This window comes from Fukomys damarensis, unplaced genomic scaffold, assembly GCF_012274545.1.
Source record: "Fukomys damarensis isolate Sample0158 unplaced genomic scaffold, DMR_v1.0_HiC HiC_scaffold_17, whole genome shotgun sequence".
In the NCBI taxonomy this organism is placed as follows: Eukaryota; Metazoa; Chordata; class Mammalia; order Rodentia; family Bathyergidae; genus Fukomys; species Fukomys damarensis.
This window is the reverse complement of record NW_022900929.1, coordinates 29594794-29602081: the sequence shown is the minus strand read 5'-3', so window position 1 is coordinate 29602081 and position 7288 is coordinate 29594794. Positions and strand designations below refer to the sequence as shown.

At 39.2% G+C, this 7288-nt stretch overlaps 2 long non-coding RNA genes across 3 annotated transcripts in view; both read right to left on the bottom strand.

Annotated features, from left to right (window-relative positions):
* Positions 1 to 6549, bottom strand: part of LOC104862694 — a 21332-nt gene extending 14783 nt beyond the window's left edge. Inside the window, exon 1 of the long non-coding RNA XR_780401.2 lies at positions 4838 to 6549. This is a non-coding gene — a long non-coding RNA (uncharacterized LOC104862694). The remainder of the gene's footprint in view (positions 1 to 4837) is intronic.
* LOC104862695 overlaps positions 1 to 7184 on the bottom strand; it is a 61673-nt gene extending 54489 nt beyond the window's left edge. The window contains exons 1-2 of one of the 2 annotated variants that reach the window (XR_780403.2): positions 7150 to 7184; positions 6561 to 6989 (exon numbers count right to left, since the gene is read on the bottom strand). This is a non-coding gene — a long non-coding RNA (uncharacterized LOC104862695). Of the gene's footprint in view, positions 1 to 6560; positions 7035 to 7149 lie in introns of those variants that run through there. The other variant, XR_780402.2, reaches the window with a different exon arrangement.
* Positions 7185 to 7288: the final 104 nt, after the last annotated feature.

Sequence of the window (7288 nt, the reverse complement as noted above, 5' to 3'; positions counted from 1 at the left end):
AAATATATGAAAAAATGTTCCACACCACTGATCATTCAAGAGATGCAGATGAAAACAACACTGAGATTCCACCTCACCCCACAAAGAATGGCTGCTATCAAGAAATCACACAATAACAAATGTTGGCGGGGTTGTGGAGAGAAAGGAACCCTTTTCCATTGTTGGTGGGAGTGCAGACTGGTGCAACCACTATGGAAATCAATATGGAGATACCTCAAAGAGCTTGGACTGGAGGTTCCATTTGACCCAGCCATCCCTCTGCTGAGTATCTTTCCAAAAGAACTAAAAGAATCATATCACAGAGAAGTATGTGCACTCATGTTTATAGCGGCACAGTTTGTAATAGCTAAATCTTGGAAACAGCCCATTTGCCCATCCGTTGGAAACTGGATAAAGAAGATGTGGTTTTTCTATAAAATGGAATATTACTCAGCCATAAATAATGGGAAAATAGATGCATTCATAGGAAAATGGATACATACTGAAGATATAATCTTAAGTGAAATAAATGTCACACATGTGTAAATACCTAATAGTTTCCCTGGTGTGAATAATCAACAATAATACATAAGATCATAATCAGATTGCTGACATTTAGAAATGGGAAGAAAGGAGCTAAAGGTGTAGGGAAGGTGAGATGGGTAGGGGAAGGGTAATAAGGGAAAAGAAAAAAAATGTGAGATAATGAAAAGATAGAAATAAAGTGTTTGGAGATGGAGAGGGGAGGAGGGGGTGAAGGCAGGGCAAGGGTAAGGGGAAAAATGAGAATCAAGACTTGTCATGTAGAGGTACAAGATCCCAACAATGAATGTAACTGTACTGTATCCCTAAAATGTACCAATAAACTCAATTAAAGCTGAAAAAAAAAGATTGTTTGTATGTCATTTCCAAAATCAAGTATCAGCTAATCTATTTTTCTGTCTGTAAAATTGTCCTCTTGTTCTTTCATCAGTGAATGCAATTCTATTGTTTTTATTAATTAAAAAAAACTTGAAGTTTTGTTGAAACAACCAAGTGCCCCAGTTTTTATATCTGTTTTTGTATAATCACATTCTACTCTGATAGATACATGCGCTTTTCTTTATACTGTCAACCAGATTACTGTTTTGATTTATGATTTGAATGTAGAAAGACGCTTATAATTCTTTATTATTTCTTATTCTTTATCATAATCATTGTTTGTTTCTTTGTAGTAGTGGGGATTGAAACTAGAATCTTCACATTGAGCTCTTTCCCAACATTTTTTTTTTTTTCGTTTGAGACATGACCTTGTTAAATTTCTTAGGTGCCCAGGCTGAACTCAAACTTGTGATCATCCTGTCTCAGCCTCCCAGAGTGCTAATATTTATTATAAATCCTTTCAACATATTTTTTTTTCTGAGTTTTAAATACTTTTTTTTTTTTTTTTGATCAGGGATTGAACTCAGGACTTTGCACTTGTGAGGCAGGTGGCGGCACCACTGAGCTAAATCCGCGGCCTGAATTTTAAATATTTTGTGTAATGCTGTTCCATTCTAAATGTACCATTAACATTACTTCTTTAACCAGTGAATTATTTAATAGTTTCTTTTAATTTTTTTATTTCCAACTATATAATATAATTTGCCATTTTTGTTTCTATTTCCAATACTGTCTATATTTTTAGAAGATGGTATTAACATATTTATGAAGCAGAACTAGGGAAGACTGATAAAATTTGCAGTGTTCTCATTTATTTGCAGGTCAGTGGTTCTCACAGCCTCCTCTTGCTTTATTTCTGTAGAACTGAAACTGTATTTTCACCCTTCTTGAGGAAGTGTGTTGCTGGAGGAAAAGCACCATGTAGCTTTTTCCTGAAGTGATATCTTTAACTTATTTTAACAAACCATGGGAATCTATGAAAAGAAGCTACAGTCTTCTTTTGTGGGGGGATACCCAGGATTGAACTCAGGTCCTTGCATTTGCAAGGCAGGCCACCGAACCGCTGAGCTAAATCCCTGGACCTAGAGAGTCTTCTTAATAATCAGTTTTTATCTAAATGTTTTGCTAACATTCCTCTCAACTACATAGGTTTCTCAATTGTGTTTTATTGTTTTCTTTGCTTCTTTAACTTTTAAAAGTTGTCCATATTTTCTTCCTCTTCACTTGCAGCATATTTTTCCATTGTTTGAAATTCTGCACATTCTCTCAGATAATTTATTAGACTTAACCATCCACCAGACATGGCAAGTTTCCTCAATCTAATCATCATGCACTGTGTCAAGTTTGGAAGAGTTTACCAATACTCTCCCTTTAAATCCCCCCCCCGTGTTATCACCATCCCTCTTAATTTCTTATTAAATATGCAAGTTTCAATGTGACATTTCCTTACCCTTTAGTTGCACACACATACACACACACACACACACACACCTCATTTAAACACTTAGCCATTTACTTCTCTCCCTGTAACTTCCTTTTGCCTGGAAGGAAAGTGTGAAGATGTCCCTTGAAGCAGAAACGGTGTCTTCCTCAAACATCAGCCCTGTCCTCAGCGTGTACTGCCGCAGGTCCCGCCGGGCTCACACACTGGACGCTCTTGGTCATGCCTCCAGAACCTCCATTCTTTCATCACGGACAGCGGCTCCCAGGCAAAGTGCTAGCTGTTTCCTAAATCTTAAATCTCTAAAGCTATTTTCATACAGTTAGTCCTGAATATTCTTACATCATACAGCAGGGAAGAAAGCTGATATTCCTCGTGAAGTTTGTGTTGGTGAATGACATTTATAACATTACCATGAGTTATATTTTGTATTTTTTAATATTTCACAAGAACTGAGAATGTTGTTCTTATATTACAGAGAAGTGCTGAAAAATAAATCAGTGATGCCTAAAAAATATACCCTGCTCTCTGTGTAATTATTCTCCTGGTAATATTCATCAGTTTTTATTTCTAAACATAATGGCTTGGCTTTCCTACACTGACATTAGAAAACTGTGCTATCAACATTAAATGTACTGTTGAAATGATTAACATGTAAATTATCAAAATCTAGGACATTGAGAAAAGTTAGATGTATCTATTCTGATCCAAAAGCAATGCATTTTACAGAGTTGGATTTAAATACACACACACACACACACACACACACACAATCTGACTGCATCAATGTTATTTTTAGTCCTCATGGTAGATGTGCAATTTAGTTGTGTTTGGATTGGAAACCCAGAATTTGCATGAAAAAAACAACATCTTTTGCACCTGCATGCTTCCCTAGAGTAATTTAATGTTACAATCTCTGACAAGATAATTCCATCTTTACAGTAGTTGACTTTTCAGTAGGCTGCTGGGAGAAAATAAATGTGAACCCGGGTTGGGACAGGAAAGTGTATTTAACTGAGTTTAGCAGCTAAGCCCGCAAGCCACAGACTTGAGAAGAAGTAAGACAAAAGGCAACACAGAACCCACACCCTAATTGTGTCTTTCCCTCACTTCTAAAGCCTGGAGCTGTGGTGTAAGCTTATATATGTCTACGTGTGTACATTACTGCTTAGTCACAAAAAGGTGATTTGCTGTGGGAGAAATATTGTGTAGCAGCATGCCAGCATTTTAGGAGAGAAGGGAAGCATTGCATGATCTCTTCTGAGCACCTGCAAACAGAGAATGGAAATGTAGAATTCCTGGATTCTAGCAAGCTGAAGAGATAAGGTTAAACTCAGCCTTTAAGGCACTGAAAGAGATTTGTAGGCAGATAGCACAGCTCGCATTTCTGCTCATTCCCTTTTCACAATTTAGAAATCCATTTTACTTTTCTACCATGTATTTTTACAAAAATTTTTGTGGAATCCCTAGTCCATGTAGGAATGCTTCAGAAAGCTCTCAGACACTCTTATCAAAATTGAATTTACAATTTCTGTCTGAGAGGAGAAGGACTTAGGTAACCCTATAAACAGTAGAATGGTTTCTCTGAGGCTGGGGAAGGACTTTGCTTTTCCATTTCAGGGGGAGGAGGGACTGTTCATTTCTGCACTGGGTTTGGGATGTGCCTTTAAAATAGCCCTTTCTGTGGGAGATGTCATGAAGTGGGTTGGCAATTCACAGTTTTCACTTTTTAAACTAATTATTCCGTAGTGTGGTACAACTCAGAGTTCTGAAAAGGAGACAAGTCAACTAATAAGATTAATGAGCTAATCAAATGCTACTCTCAAATGATATCCAATCCCAATTTTCCTTCTGTTTTTCAAAAGCATGTCAAGGGTAGTTCTGATTAAATGGTGTCAAATTTAGCATTGTTTGAAAACTCATGAATGTACAGGTTAGAAACTAATCCAGTACCCTCTGGTCAACCTAAGAAAGAGTTCCTTGAAACTAGAATACATTTTGGTTCCTCCAATATCTAAAACTAGATGAACCTTCCTACAGCTCTCCAAAGAGCAGTCCATTTGGACAGGAGTGGACCCTGTGTTTTTCATGTAGATTCATATTTCAATATGTAACTTTTGTGAGAATCACAGCACTTTGATAGGATCCTTATAATCATTTCATATTGCTCAGTCAAAGCTTACTTCTTATTAAAATCTTTACTCCCGGAGTTGGTACCGTGCACTAGGCAGCATGTCTGATTATTGTAACAAGATGCTGAGAGAAGCGTAAGAAAGATGGTTCTAGGTGGAAAAAAGATTTAGCTGGCTAAGTGAACTAAGGTATGGAAGACCCAAATTGCAGATAAATTTTAACAACAAAGGGGAAAAAAGAACTTAGAAATTTATTGTAAAGACAAAAAGCTAATTCAAAATATTTCAAAAGTAATTGTGGCCCAAGGTGATGCACCGAGCAATATTAATGGTTACTAGCATGAAGGAAAAAAATTACACTTACCTTCCATTACAGAGTCAGTCCTCTTGGACGGCCCTTGGTTTACGTCTTGGATTGTGAGAAAGAAAATAATCCTAGCACTCAGCTTGATTCGGAATTGAGCCTGCCCAATAGTCACTAACATGTGAACTCTCTGGAAACTCAGTTCTGGTGTCAAGGAAGAGGCCCAGTTCAGCGGGGTGGCATGGATATTACCGTGGTGATAGAAGATGAGGTAAGGACACTTGCCAAAGCAGAATTCAAATGTAAGTCACCAAGCAATAGTGGGTGAAAAAGTATGCACTGCATGCAAGGAAGACTCACCAAGCAGAGAAATAGAAACATTGATTAGTCCAGCTGCAAATGTTAGAGTGCAGGAAAGAGGGGTGGGGTTAAATATTCCCCAGTAAGGAATGACAGGGGAGAAAGAGTTGGCCACCTGGTAGTGGACTATGGTAGAAATGAGTCACTTCTCTACATGCAGTTCCCTGCATTATTGCATGCAGAACCATAGCCAGATATTCATTTGGCTAAGTATAGATATTTATTTGCAAATAAATTAAAGGGTTGATTGGTGCTTCTCAATAATGGTCTCCTCAGCTATCGTTTGAATCATGATGATGGTAAGGAAGCATTTGAGCCTCTCTGTAACATACCTCCTGTTGGTTTTAGCTTGGAAAGGATACTGTGTATTTTCCAACAGTGGGAAACGTGCTACTGACACAAGTCGCAGGTGCTGGTGGATTTGGTTGTGCTGCACTCTTGTTTGCCCATTTTGGTCAAACTAATAGCAGAGGTTGATCTAAGTTATTGAAACCTGGCTGACTTCCATCAATGCCAAGCTAGTGTGGGAAGGTGTTCATGCTTCATGTAATAGGAAAAATAAAATACACTATTGCAGACCCATGCTGTAAGTATTCCAAGGAACGGCACCTTGTCCTTTGTGGCACATTGGGGCTAACTCACCCAGGGACCCTGTCTCACAATAAAACCGTCGCTGAACAAAACCGTCGCTGGTGACATAGCTCAGTGCAAATGGATTTCCAGTACCACCAATCAATAATCAATCGAGCCGTAATGGTAAATGTAGAATGAAGACTTTTGTCAGGGTTGTCATCAGTTGACACTGAAGTGTGATATACAAGTGTGCGCACATCCATACACATGGATACAAATGTGTCAAGCAGTTCTTGTCTACCTGAGCATGAGGATAATCTGTAAAAATAAACTAAATTTCTACAAAAATTTAAGAACTAAAACCATAATAGATATAACTTCAATTTTCTTATAGACGAAATAGACCCTTAATAAGTATCTATTGCTGATTTCACAAACCATTGATGCAGATGCTAATGAACCCCATGCAGTATTCTGTACCCACAGTGCAACACAGTAAATCTGCTTTATTCTTCCAACTGAGGTGAGTAACCTGTGTCCAGAGCCATACCGCTCTGGGTTTGTGAGTGTTTTGAGCATGATTATCAGAGAATGAATGAAAGCAATGTAGCATGGCTCTGCAGAATCCAGTTCAGCCCATGGAGGAAGAGCAGGTGCTGCACTCGAAGGACCTGCAGAGCCAACACAGCCCCCCGAGGGCCAGCTGTCCAGCTCTGCCCAGCCCACTGCTGCTTTCAGGAGACTGCAGCCGGGGTGTCCAGCCCAGCCCAGCCCTTCATCACTGGTAAAATCATGTACAAAAATGGCTATCTTAGGACCATCTTGTCTAAATTAGTCCACATAATAGTACCTGGGAAATGCAGTACTCAGGAATTCATTTGTTCATGAGGATGTGGCTGGAGAAGCAGAGAAACTCCAGGCAATGCTCCTGTCCACATTTCACTCCATACCGAGAGGGTAAGGTTAGGGTGAGTAGCCCAGCCTGCGTTTCTGTTGTAGTCTCTTCAAAGGAAAGCTCACAACCTTAAGCAGCGCTCTTGACCGCGGTCAGAACCCAATGGGACAGAACAGAAGCCAGCTCCTGGCATTAGCAAAAGTCCAGCACGGTGGTCCGGGTCTGGGAACTCTGCAGTCCATACAGAGTGGTCCCCACCAGCACAGCGGAGCCGAGAGTTGTGTTCATGCAAATGGAGGCGGTTTGCCTGGAGATCCCTTCTCCAGCTGCGGTCTTTTGCTTCTATCCTTCAATAAAGATGCATAGCTGCATTTCAGCCTGGAACTTTGGAATAAGAAAGAAATGGAAAATTCCATGTTGCCTGGTACTTTCCCATCCGTGGATGATTAAAAGCTGGTAATACTGAAAACAACTTTGTAAATTATCAACAAAAATAGAAACTCATTTACCAGCTAAGGACAGAGAGCTTTTCATAGACACTTACTGTGAAAATTTTCAACACAGATGAACAAAAAATGGTTCCCTTCCTCTGTGTGGCCACATGTAATTATCCACTCCAAACATGGTTCTCTCGTGTTTCTACTTAAAAAAAAAAAAAGGAAACTAGAAATTCGGGGGGGGGG